Source organism: Sphaeramia orbicularis, chromosome 12 (genome assembly GCF_902148855.1).
Source record: "Sphaeramia orbicularis chromosome 12, fSphaOr1.1, whole genome shotgun sequence".
NCBI lineage: Eukaryota > Metazoa > Chordata > Actinopteri > Kurtiformes > Apogonidae > Sphaeramia > Sphaeramia orbicularis.
The window spans coordinates 29386495-29401192 of record NC_043968.1 but is presented as its reverse complement, the minus strand read 5'-3'; positions in this window follow the sequence as shown (position 1 = coordinate 29401192).

Below are 14698 nucleotides of genomic sequence, written 5' to 3'. Positions count from 1 at the left end.
ATGGGACTAGTGTCATTTTAAAAGACAAAAAAGGGTATTTTTGGATTATTTTTGGCAGATTATTGGTAAAAAGTATGAATAGTTTTAAAATGGCCAACACTGACATCTGTGAATTACTCAAGAGTAACTGTGTTTCTTAACAGTACTGATAAAGGACCTCTGTGACTTATTTCCTGATGTAAAATACTCTAACTGTTGCTAATATGCCCATCCAGTGGGGTTTTGTGAATTTAAAACATGCTGTGCATTAATTTTTCATCCAGTTTAAACAGCAGTGTCAATACATTTTATCACTGTATAGTGTGTATTGTCATGACCATAAGGAAGAAGAGAAAGACTCACACAGCATTTACAAGAACTGCTCAGGAGCCACATATACTGATGACAACAGCAGTTTATAATCTAATCTAATGAAGTTAAAATAATTTAGGTCAAAGGCCAAATGCAGAGATTAACAAAAAAAAAAAAAAAAATCAAGTCACACAAGAAAATAAGGATGAAATAAAATTGTGAAATTTAAAGACAGGATTAGACTGAACACTGAACAACAAAAGTCCCCAAATTCTAAATGACATGATGACACAATCACTACAGCAGTATCTGTGGGCATTTCAGTGTGGAATCTGGGTGAAGGTTAACATGTAAAGCTTTTTCATTACTCACCCATTGCTTCATATTACATGTAGTGTTACAATATTCAACATATTATAGTTTCAAATGAAAACTAAATGACAGTCTGATAAAAACTGAAGAAATTTTTCTCTGTGAATGATCAATAAAGAGCTCCTCTCCATGGACCTATGATTTCACACAGATGTAACTGAGTCGTGTACCATAAACAGTATATTACCAGGCAGGGCTCCAGATGTACAGTGAAATCGTGACACTTTCAACACCAAAAAAAAAAAAAAAAAAAAAAAAAAAAAAAAGCCATTTTGAAAAACAGCAGTCATCAATCCCCCTTAAACTCTCTCCAAATCTTAGAAAATCTTTTTGAAATCTGCCAACATTATGAGTGCATTTTTATTTGCAGTGGATGGAAAATGTTTTATTGCATACAAAGTTACCTTATGCCTGATTGTCGTAGAGGTGTAAACGACAGAGAAATTCGTGGAGATGTCAATCACGCCTTCCTTTATTGTGCACAAGTGAGAAACTGACAGACGAAGCTTCGCCCTCTCTCAAAGGTCACCTCTGACCTGTCCAGGAAGTCAGTCTAACTTATGTTTAGCTGTGATTGGTTAATATGATGTATGACCCTGTCACTAAGCAGAAGAAAGAAAATAAGAAAAAAAACAGACAGAATGTAAGATCTTGGAGTTGCCCTGGGAAGTTTTAGGGAGTTGGGTTATGCTGTATCTTGTGGTATCATTAGAGATAAAGTAACTTACAAAACATGCAGAATGGAAAAACTGACTGAGAGGAAACATTCACATCTAAGCCTGTGGTTAGAAAGAGAATGAAAACTGAAGAGCCATTATAGGGGTCTTATAAACTAACAGAAGACTTATGGCCAGTATTAAAATCAGTATTAACATGATAAATAGTGCCACCTTCAGGCTAGAATAGAAGAATGGAAAACACTTCATTCAAAAATTACACTCATTTTAGTTCAGGTCTCAAGTGAATTGAACCAGTAAAACCATAGCATAATAACCTACTAATAATGAAAACTCCAACTTTTTCTCTGTTTTAGTGTGACAAAAGTAAAATTACACAAGCATAACCTGAAGCACAACCTGAGAGTTCTTATCCGTTACTATATGTTTTTTTTTGCCTTTATAGATTCATTAAAATCTGTACATTGTAATGTATTTGTGTAAATGATAAGCTGAGGGATGATACTGTTAAAATTGTATATTTACTTTTTTGCAATCAAACAAATAGAAAAACTTGGAGTTATTATTTTAGGATTATTATACTGTTATTTTACTGGCACAGCCTTGCTTGAGATCAAATTGGACTGTATGTGACCTCTAAACTATTATGAGTTTGACACCCCAGCTAAAGACTAAACTATAGGGTGTCCCAAAAAAACTGACATCGTTTGAGATGTCCATATAAGATAAGATGAGATGAGATGAGATGAGATGAGATGAGATGAGATGAGATGAGATGAGATGAGATGAGATGAGATAAGATAAGTTAAGGTAAGGTTATGTAAGGTAAGGTAAGATAAAATAAGGTAAGGTAAGGTAAGATAAGACAAGGTAAGATAACATAAGGTAAGGTAAGTTAAGATAAGGTAAGGTAAGGTAAGGTAAGGTACGGTAAGATAAGGTAAGATAACATAAGATAAGGTAAGGTAAGGTAAGGTAAGATAAGTTAAGATAAGATAAGGTAAGGTAAAGTAAGGTAAGATAAGATAAAGTAAGGTAAGGTACGGTAATATAAGGTAAGGTAAGATAACATAAGATATGGTAATGTAAGATAAGTTAAGATAAGGTAAGGTAAGGCAAGGTAAGGTAAGGTATGGTAAGATAAAATAAGGTAAGATAACATAAGACAAGGTAAGGTAAGATAAGTTAAGATAAGGTAAGGTAAGATAAGATAAGGTAAGGTAAGGTAAGGTACAGTAAGATAAGGTAAGATAACATAAGATAAGGTAAGATAAGGTAAAGTAAGGTAAGATAAGATAAAGTAAGGTAAGGTATGGTAAGATAAGGTAAGGTAAGATAACATAAGGTAAGGTAAGATAAGTTAAGATAAGGTAAGGTAAGGTAAGGTAAGGTAAGGCAAGGCAAGGTAAGGTAAGGTACGGTAAGATAAGGTAAGGTAAGAAAACATAAGATAAGATATGGTAAGGTAAGATAATGTAAGATAACATAAGGTAAAATAAGGTAAGGTAAGATAAGGTAAGGTACAGGAAGATAAGTTAAGGTATGGTAAAATAAGGTAAGTTAAGATAAGGTAAGGTAAGGTAAGGTAAGATAAGGTCAGGTAAGGTACGGTAAGATAAGGTAAGATAACATGAGATAAGGTAAGGTAAGGTAAGATAAGTTAAGATAAGGTAAGGTAAAGTAAGGTAAGATAAGATAAAGTAAGGTAAGGTACGGTAAGATAAGGTAAGGTAAGATAATGTAAGATATGGTAATGTAAGATAAGTTAAGATAAGGTAAGGTAAGGCAAGGTAAGGTAAGGTAAGATAAGATAAGGTAAGGTAAGGTACAGTAAGATAAGGTAAGATAACATAAGATAAGGTAAGGTAAAGTAAGGTAAGATAAGATAAAGTAAGGTAAGGTATGGTAAGATAAGGTAAGATAACATAAGGTAAGGTAAGATAAGTTAAGATAAGGTAAGGTAAGGTAAGGCAAGGCAAGGCAAGGCAAGGCAAGGCAAGGTAAGGTAAGGTAAGGTACGGTAAGATAAGGTAAGGTAAGATAACATAAGATAAGATATGGTAAGGTAAGATAATGTAAGATAACATAAGGTAAAATAAGGTAAGGTAAGATAAGGTAAGGTACAGGAAGATAAGTTAAGGTATGGTAAAATAAGGTAAGTTAAGATAAGGTAAGGTAAGGTAAGATAAGGTCAGGTAAGGTAAGGTATGGTAAGATAAGGTAAGATAACATAAGATAAGGTAAGGTAAGGTAAGATAAGTTAAGATAAGGTAAGGTAAAGTAAGGTAAGATAAGATAAAGTAAGGTAAGGTACGGTAAGATAAGGTAAGGTAAGATAACGTAAGATATGGTAATGTAAGATAAGTTAAGATAAGGTAAGGTAAGGCAAGGCAAGGCAAGGTAAGGTAAGGTAAGGTATGGTAAGATAAGATAAGGTAAGATAACATAAGATAAGGTAAGGTAAGATAAGATAAGATAAGATAAGATAAGTTAAGATAAGGTAAGGTAAGATAAGGTAAGGTAAGGTACAGTAAGATAAGGTAAGATAACATAACATAAGGTAAGGTAAAGTAAGGTAAGATAAGATAAAGTAAAGTAAGGTATGGTAAGATAAGGTAAGGTAAGATAACATAAGATAAGGTAAGGTAAGGTAAGGTAAGGTAAGGTAAGGCAAGGTAAGGTAAGGTAAGGTACGGTAAGATAAGGTAAGGTAAGATAACTTAAGATAAGATATGGTAAGGTAAGATAATGTAAGATAAGATAAGGTAAAATAAGGTAAGGTAAGATAAGGTAAGGTACAGGAAGATAAGTTAAGGTATGGTAAAATAAGGTAAGTTAAGATAAGGTAAGGTAAGATAAGGTAAGGTAAGATAACATAAGATAAGGTAAGATAAGTTAAGATAACGTAAGGTAAGATAACATAAGATAAGATAAGGTAAGGTAAGATAATGTAAGATAAGATAAGGTAAGATAAGATAAGTTAAGGTAAGGTAAGATAAGGTAAGGTACAGGAAGATAAGTTAAGGTAAGGTAAAATAAGGTAAGTTAAGGTAAGGTAAGGTAAGGTAAGGTATAGTAAGATAAGGTAAGGTAAGGTAAGGTAAGATAAGGTAAGGTAAGGTAAGTTAAGTTAAGGTAAGATAAGATAAGATAAGATAAGATAAGATAAGATAAGATAAGATAAGATAAGATAAGATAAGGTACAGTAAGATAAGGTAAGGTAAGGTAAGGTAAAATAAGGTAAGATAAGATAAGGTAAGATAAGTTAAGGTAAGGTAAGGTAAAATAAGGTAAGGTAAGATAAGATATGGGAAGGTAAGATAAGGTAAGGTAAGGTAAGGTAAGATAAGATAAGATACGATAAGATAAGGTAAGGTAAAGTAAAGTAAGATAAGATAAGATAAGATAAGTTAAGGTAAGATAAGATAAGATAAGATAAGATAAGATAAGATAAGATAAGATAAGGTACAGTAAGGTAAGGTAAGGTGAGGTAAAATAAGGTAAGATAAGATAAGGTAAGATAAGTTAAGGTAAGGTAAGGTAAAGTAAGGTAAGATAAGATAAGATAAGATAAGATAAGTTAAGGTAAGGTAAGGTAAGATAAAATAAGAAAAGATAAGATAAATTAAGGTAAGGTAAGCCAAGGTATGATAAGAAAAGATAAGTTAAGGTAAGGTAAAGTAAGTAAGATAAGATAAGATAAGATAAGGTAAGGTAAGATAAGATAAGATAAGATAAGATAAGATAAGATAAGATAAGATAAGATAAGATAAGATAAGTTAAGGTAAGGTAAGGTAAAGTAAAGTAAGATAAGATAAGATAAGATAAGTTAAGGTAAGGTAAAGTAAGATAAGATAAGATAAGATAAGATAAGTTAAGGTAAGGTAAAGTAAGATAAGATAAGATAAGATAAGATAAGGTAAGGTAAGGTAAGGTAAAGTAAGGTAAGATAAGATAAGATAAGATAAGGTAAGGTAAGATAAGATAAGATAAGATAAGATAAGATAAGATAAGATAAGATAAGATAAGATAAGGTAAGATAAGATAAGATAAGATAAGATAAGATAAGGTACAGTAAGATAAGGTAAGGTAAGGTAAGGTAAGGTAAGGTAAGGTAAGGTAAGGTAAAATAAGGTAAGATAAGATAAGGTAAGATAAGTTAAGGTAAGGTAAGGTAAAATAAGGTAAGGTAAGATAAGATATGGTAAGGTAAGATAAGGTAAGGTAAGGTAAGATAAGATAAGATACGATAAGATAAGGTAAGGTAAAGTAATGTAAGATAAGATAAGATAAGTTAAGGTAAGATAAGATAAGATAAGATAAGATAAGATAAGATAAGATAAGATAAGATAAGATAAGATAAGATAAGATAAGATAAGATAAGGTACAGTAAGATAAGGTAAGGTAAGGTAAGGTAAGGTAAAATAAGGTAAGATAAGATAAGGTAAGATAAGTTAAGGTAAGGTAAGGTAAAGTAAGGTAAGATAAGATAAGATAAGATAAGATAAGTTAAGGTAAGGTAAGATAAAATAAGAAAAGAAAAGATAAGATAAATTAAGGTAAGGTAAGCCAAGGTATGATAAGAAAAGATAAGTTAAGGTAAGGTAAAGTAAAGTAAGATAAGATAAGATAAGGTAAGGTAAGATAAGATAAGATAAGATAAGATAAGATAAGATAAGATAAGATAAGATAAGATAAGATAAGATAAGTTAAGGTAAAGTAAGATAAGATAAGATAAGTTAAGGTAAGGTAAAGTAAGATAAGATAAGATAAGTTAAGGTAAGGTAAAGTAAGATAAGATAAGATAAGATAAGATAAGATAAGATAAGATAAGATAAGATAAGGTAAGGTAAGGTAACGTAAAGTAAGGTAAGATAAGATAAGATAAGATAAGGTAAGGTAAGATAAGATAAGATAAGATAAGATAAGATAAGATAAAGTAAGATAAGATAAGATAAGATAAGATAAGATAAGGTAAGATAAGATAAGATAAGATAAGATAAGATAAGATAAGATAAGATAAGATAAGGTAAGGTAAGGTAAGATAAGATAAGATAAGATAAGATAAGATAAGATAAAGTAAGATAAGATAAGATAAGATAAGATAAGATAAGGTAAGATAAGATAAGATAAGATAAGATAAGATAAGATAAGATAAGATAAGATAAGATAAGGTACAGTAAGATAAGGTAAGGTAAGGTAAGGTAAGGTAAAATAAGGTAAGATAAGATAAGGTAAGATAAGTTAAGGTAAGGTAAGGTAAAATAAGGTAAGGTAAGATAAGATATGGTAAGGTAAGATAAGGTAAGGTAAGGTAAGATAAGATAAGATAAGATACGATAAGATAAGGTAAGGTAAAGTAAAGTAAGATAAGATAAGTTAAGGTAAGATAAGATAAGATAAGATAAGGTACAGTAAGATAAGGTAAGGTAAGGTAAGGTAAAATAAGGTAAGATAAGATAAGGTAAGGTAAGGTAAAGTAAGGTAAGATAAGATAAGATAAGATAAGTTAAGGTAAGGTAAGGTAAGATAAAATAAGAAAAGATAAGATAAATTAAGGTAAGGTAAGCCAAGGTATGATAAGAAAAGATAAGTTAAGGTAAGGTAAAGTAAAGTAAGATAAGATAAGATAAGGTAAGGTAAGGTAAGGTAAAGTAAGATAAGATAAGATAAGATAAGATAAGATAAGATAAGATAAGATAAGATAAGATAAGTTAAGGTAAGGTAAAGTAAGATAAGATAAGATAAGTTAAGGTAAGGTAAAGTAAGATAAGATAAGATAAGATAAGATAAGATAAGATAAGATAAGATAAGATAAGATAAGGTAAAGTAAGGTAAGATAAGATAAGATAAGATAAGGTAAGATAAGATAAGATAAGATAAGATAAGATAAGATAAGATAAGATAAGATAAAGTAAGATAAGATAAGATAAGGTAAGATAAGATAAGATAAGATAAGATAAGATAAAGTAAGATAAGATAAGATAAGATAAGATAAGATAAGCCTTTATTAGTCCCACAAAGGGAAATTCCATGTTTGCAGCAGCAAAAGTACAAGCACACAAGAGCAAAGAAGTGCAAAAACAATATAAACACAATGAAGAAAGTTACAGATACTATTTACAGCTGAGCACATGCTGATCATGCCACAGGTTTATTGCACAGTTTACTGTATTGTTTATTGAACGGTTATTGCACAGAATTTTTGGAGCAGCTCTTAGTGTTGAGCCTGACAGCTGCAGGATGGAAAGACCTTGGATACCCCTCCTTCACACACTTGGGGTGTCTCATTCTGTCACTGATGGAGCTCCGTAGTGCAAGGAATGTGTTGGAGGATAATTAATAGGAGGTATTTTTGACATAAAATGTTTTATTCTACAAATTTCAAATGAAAAATTCCAGGGGATGGTAATTCTATAATGTTCTAAAGTCAATACAAATGTTCAATGTGTGTGTGACCCTAACCCTAACCCAGATCCTTTTTTTCCTTCCTCTTGAAATTTCTTATGCCATGTCCAAATCTGCTTTCCTGTTGGCGCTTGTTTATGAAATTTTCTAACAAATTCACGTCGCACATTCAAATTTGGGCGTACTTCAATACACAGAATGCCTTTTCTGTTGCATTATACACCATGTCTATTCCTGAAAGCAGAACAATAAAAATGATTATACTTTTTTCAGCAAAAAGAGCACACAAACTTTAAATTATAAGGTGATGAAATGATGTCAAATTTTTTGGGACACCCTGTACATTTCTGTCCTGTGATTACCATTTCCAGTCTAATTGCTACATACAACCACAAGAGGACAGTGTTCACCAAGGATTGATGAGGTGCGTCTGTGCGTCTCACAGTGAATATCAGTGGAAAATCTGACAGACTTGGAAAATTAGTCTTAATGACTGAGGAATTGTAAAATATATTCTGATGTTCGGTTGGCTGACGGGCTTCAAAAGTCAGTGATAAACCACAGTGGAGCTGCAACCAAACATTTACATATTATGCATATGCACCTTACACCCTATGGGAAACTTTAGATGTTTAAGGGATGTAAATACAGGTGAGCTATGATGCAAAATATAAAATGTAGCCTATGCAGTATTTTATTCCAAAGAGTTTGTTTTGTGTATCACTGACCGCCATCTAGTTTTATTTCCTACATTTCCCATAATACACTTTGATACTTGTTAAACATCATGTTCTGTTGACAGTTTTATATGTACAGGGTGGGGAAGCAAAATTTACAATATTTTGAGGCAGGGATTGAAAGACAGTGTATGACCAATTAGTTTATTGAAAGTCATGAGAATTTATTTGCCACAAGAAAATTGACATAATAGAAAATGTTTTTATTCTGTGTCCTCCTTCTTTCTCAATAACTGCCTTCACACGCTTCCTGAAACTTGCGCAAGTGTTCCTCAAATATTCGGGTGACAACTTCCCCATTCTTCTTTAATAGTATCTTCCAGACTTTCTCGTAATAGTTTTGCTCATAGTCATTCTCTTCTTTCCATTATAAACACTCTTTATGGACACTCCAACTATTTTTGAAATCTCCTTTGGTGTGACGAGTGCATTCAGCAAATCACACACTCTTTGACGTTTGCTTTCCTGATTACTCATATGGGCAAAAGTTTCTGAAAAGGTATGGATAATAGTGTTAGGTATGATTATGACATCAATATATGTTTGGTTTCAAAACAACTGACATAGTGCCTGCTGAGAAAAAACAACTAAATGCTCATTGTAAATTTTGCTTCCCCACCCTGTAGGTGTGCAAAATATTAGCACTTTCGCCCAGAAAAGTGTCAAATTTGGCTCTTTCTGTGAGATGGAATTATTTCTGATTCTTTTTGATGTTTTGGATAGTTGAAATTAACCCTAAAATTAAACTCTATTCTAGTCATGCTGAAAATATCTCAGCATGATGTCATATTGTCTAAGCTTTTGTTGGTTATCCACAGGGATATAAATGCCAGACACAATGTCAACAGCTGTTTTTTTGGGGTTTTTTTTGGATGGAATTACCCTACGAAATTATTAGAAACAAAAAAATCAAAACCACTGAAGTATTTTAAGACCATCAAATGTCCACTGGATGATATTTAAGATGACAACCATCAACCAACCATGTCTCTTTCTTTGTTTTTCTGTCTATATCTTTGTTTATCTGTCTGTCCATCTTTGTTACTAAGCCCGTGCAGTGAAAGAATGACAAACATGGAGGCCATAGACAACAGACAGGGATGAGCTAATCCTTGTTGTGTAGAATTCCAGACATTCCGATGGGGTGTTGTACCCGGGCGGGCTAATCGTTGAGTGCCGATGCAACGCTCGCGCCGGGGCTTTGCACTAAACAAACACAGCCTTTTAGAGCAACAGAGAGTGGAAATTTCATGTCAAACAGGCGAGTTTACACACAAGCAGACGCACACAGAGGCGCTTACACCCTCAGGTATGCATGGAAAGACACATATACAGAAACACATATGCACACATGTGAGGAGAGCTGGGGAACTGGGACAAGGGTGAAAGGTTCATCAGTGGAAAAAAAAGGGAAATAATGGGGGGGAGGGGAAGATGAAGGATCTACTTTTGACAAGAAACTCTTTAAGGGAAGAAATTTCCAGTCCTAATGTCCTGGAACTGAGAGAAGAAAGAAAGTTTGGCTTTTTGCTAAATTCTCGAATGAATTTGAACTGGAAAAAGAAGTCCTCTCTGTCTGAAAAGTCTTTAGAAATGATAAATATGGATTTAATCAAGTGGTTTTAGATCTGACATGGTCCAGGCATGTGATTGAGATGAAGTATAATATACAGGAGGATATGAGTAAAATGAGGGGATAAAGATAAAGAGACACACCAAGCAGGAAGAGGGTAAGATGTGTTGTAGGTGGAAGCGATGACAGATGACAAGGTAAAGAACCTCCTGTAGATGAATGATGAAAGAGGAGGGTTGTCAAGATGAGAGGATGAGCAGACAGGGAGCCTGCAGAAAAGACAGGCTTATTAAGGAAGTAGAGACAGGAGGGCTTTCGAAGAAAAGGACAGCACACGTCGGTAGGTCCTGTTGACTAGAATAGGAAAAGCTCTTACATACAGAGGCCTCTTTGTTCCTTTGTGAGTCATTCTAGAAAGGGCACAGCTGAAAACAGTCGAGATCAGTCCATTAGGCCTGGAGGTGCCGGAGCTCCAGTGTTGACTGTGTATCCGGAAAGAAACGGCAAGCTTGAGTCATCAATAAACAGAACAGGCCGATGAGTGTATGTGTGTGTGTGTGTGTGTGTGTGTGTGTGTGTTTGGGGGGTTAATAGGAGGCAGAGAGGAGAGAAGTGAAGGGTTTAGGGGGGATAATGGTGCAGAGTAGCACGGGGCAATGATCTCATGCCTCTCCCAGCTGGAAAACAAGGCCTTTTCCATGGGCTCCTATCTCTCTGTCACCCCTCCGCTGTCTCTGCAAATCCCTCCTTTTCTCTGTCTCACCAGCTGGTTTTCCAACTCTTCCTCTGTCTCACTCTGCCTCTCTCTCTCTCTCTCTCTCTCTCTCTCTCTCTCTCTCTCTCTCCCTACAATAGGGTTTACACTAAAGAGAAGTTTTTAGTTGCGATGATGGTGTTTTTTTTTCTTTTTTCACTTGCTTTTCTGTCATTGCTTCAATTTAAAGTGAGTGTATATGTGTGTGGCGCAAGGTTATTATCATTATTGAAAGCTAATGAAATGATGAAAACTAGAATTGTAAAAACATTTTTGTTAACTGAAATAAATAAAAACTAGAATTAAAAGAAAAAAATGATAACTAACTGAAACTGTGTTGTTTGCATGTTTACAAAACTACAAGAATTATGATAAAATTCCCTTCGTTTTCGTCTTTGTCAATGTCGGATTGATACGAAATCGATTTATTTCTCTCAAGCAGTTTTATCTGCTGGCAACATATGATATTTAACGGTCCGTCACTTGTGGTCACTTGTGGTTTACAGTCGTCTTCTGGTGCCCACTCTACCTGGAAACATGGAGGCTAAAGTTGTGAGAAAGCAGCAGAGTCCTGTCCTGGATTTATTTGAATATGACGGAGAAGAAGAGAAAAGATATTAAAAAAAAAGACTAAAACTAAACCAAAAGTAAGTATTTAGAAAAAACCCCAAAAACTAATAAAAAATAGCAAACCTGCTCTAAAAATGAATTAAAACTAACTGAATTAGAGAAAAAAAAACATCAAAACTAAATAAAACTAAACTATAATGAAAAATCCAACACTATTATAACCTTGGTGTGGTGTATAACAAACATAATCCAATGTAACCTTTAAAATGTACTCCCTGCCTTTTAATTACTCCACTAGACACAACGCAGGTCAAACCTTCAGGGACTGCACCATAAATGCCTAGTCACTGGGAGTACAGCAATAAAAGGGGGTGAATAGCCCAAAAAAAAAGGGATGGGTGAGTGACCTCGGCGGAGTCACTGGCCTTTATCAGCTATGTTGACCTCTGACCTGTCATGACCCCGGCACACGCCAGCCCTGCTGCTGACTCTCACTCATCCTCTAGGTTGCGCTTATTGTCACGTTAGAGCCATGTGAGTACACACCGACAATCAGGCTTGACCAATCCCCGGCACACACACCCAGAGTCCATCTGTTGGAATACAACCTGCGACCCTTGATATTTCAATAGCAGAGGTCAGGCCATGTGCCGGTCCACCAGCTGTGGAAACTCCGCACTCCTGTGTTAGTGTGAGGCATGGGCAGGTGGGCTGGACTATTGGTATAGTGGTATTAAGAGAACAACACAACACAATGGCAACAGCAGCTCACTCAGCACAAACATGGATTCATAAAGACTCACAATGTGGCCACCAAGAAATCTGTCCGCTTCTCATTGTTTTAATGATAGATAGATAGATAGATAGATAGATAGATAGATAGATAGATAGATAGATAGATAGATAGATAGATAGATAGATAGATAGATAGATAGATAGATAGATAGATAGATAGATAGATAGATAGATAGATAGATAGATAGATAGATAGATAGATAGATAGATAGATAGATAGATAGATAGATAGATAGATAGATAGACAGATAGATAGATTTATTTACTTTATTAATCCCCAAGGGGAAATTCAAAATACAAAATGCGGTCACCACCCCACAAACACAATCAAACCACATCAACAATCAATAAATAAATAAATGCAGAATATAAGTCGCCATGAATAAGTTTGATTAAAAAGGAAGTAGAATTAAAAGATAAATGATATAAATGATATATATACAATGATATACAATGACATGATATATTTCTTTCATTCTATGATTTGGTGAATTCAACAATAACAACAATGTGATTTAATATGATTAAGGCGTGTTTCATGTTTTTATTTCATCTCCAAATACATTGATCCCGTTGTGATGTCTTTGTTTGGGTGAAAGCTCAGTCAAAATGCATCACTCCTGTTCTCACTGAGAGCTGGGATAGGCGGAAAAAAATTTGAATAACATGGAAACACAATACAGAAGCTGTTTTTATGCAGGAGTGGATCGTGTGTGTGTGTGGACTGACCCCCCACTGTGTGCTAAGCAGAGGGTGGGGGTGGGGGTAAGAGGCCTGTGGGTGGATGAGTGCCAGGTCTTTCCTGCACTTCTATAAGCTCCCCACTTGTCGGGCTTTGCTTGATAATCACTCTGTGTGTGCATGTGTGTGTGCTTGGTACATGAACTGGCATGGCTTCAGAGGGATCTGCCAACCCCCCATGCACAATGGCATTTGTTGGTACAGGCCTGCTGCACTAGACCACAATCATGTTGTGTACAAGACACCAGGATCTCATCAAAGAAAGTGTGTGTCTAATACTAAAGAATGAAGACACAGAGGGTGAGAAGTAAGATGTTCATAGAAAAGGGAATAAAGAACAAATCAGACTTTGAGGAAAACAAGAAGGACAAACTGAAGTCGTGTAAATTGAAGGTGTGCGACATATGGGTATAAACATATCACGAGAAATAAAAAAAAACATGTGTCTGGAGATCCCCACTGCCCACTATACATCACGATAAATTAAGGAATTAGTGCTGACATCCACATATGGCACAGACTCTGACCAGCTATGCAAAGCTGACTCCACTATCACACTGATGTACTGTTACTCTTAAAATGCATAGCAATGCCAAGGCTGTGCTAAAGCCTCCATATGGGATTTTTATGCACATTACACTGAGCTTAAGAAGAAGGTATAATTTAAGTCCAAAACGTTCACTTTTGATATGAAGAATTTGCATTTTGGTTTTTTTTTGCCCCTCTAAACCCTGCCAGTATGTTAATGACTACAGTTTTCTCTGTTAAGAACTTACATGTGACATGTGACAGCTTACAGATTGTATCTATACAAATACAAGAATTAGCATTGATTTGTGATACTTTGCACAGTAAAATGAATGTGAGTGAGTTGACCTTTAAAAGGAGATCCTGCACATTTTCAATGCAATGTTTTAATGATAAAGATTTACAGCTTCACATGAGCCTCCAAGCAAAAGAATCCAAGTTTAATAATAGGCTTTATAGAATGTTCAAGGAAATAATGTTGCAATAGCATCGTAATGCCTTACCAGTAATCAGTTTTACAATGGATGTACTGTTTTGCATCTGCATGATTAGCATGTGGTTGTACATTCCTCCTTTAAGATTCTCTACACTTTATTTGAACAATCTTTCTCAGTAAAATGAAGCCTGTGACTCAGCTTGGCCTCTGTCCAGCATTCCAGGCCTATAAGTATATGGGATACACAATACCATACCGGCAGAGGACCTTGGCAGCCAACACACACTACAGTTACACTGCAGCAGCGGTGGCATGGTCGATGAACCCATTGGCCTTTCTGTAGTACAGTGTGTGTTCAAAAAGGAGCATTGTTTTGCTGGAGGGATGCATATTGTATACCTTCACAGCAATGTCTTCCATCATCTCAGCATATCCATATGGTTGGCCTATATTTCCAGGCTGTGTCCCCTCACATATAGGGCCCCTGTGGGAATTCAATTCCGCTGTAATCATGATGGTTGAATCCCCCACGTTACAAACCAAACTACCCCCCACCCCCCACGCCTTTATTATTATTGTCACCTTAGGGTTCAGATCTGCCCCTTTGGCCCTCCGACCTTTTCCAGGCGTACGTCCTCAGGGGCCCCGGAGCTATTCAATCTCATCTATGCATCTACATATGATTCCTGTGATTTTTAAATATGTATTTAAATGATTTTCTGGTGACTGTTGTGTCTTCTGGTCTGCATAAACATTGTATGTGAGCCAGTTGGTTTTAACAAACCTGATTTTAGGTGTTTTGAGTCCTCTCAGTGC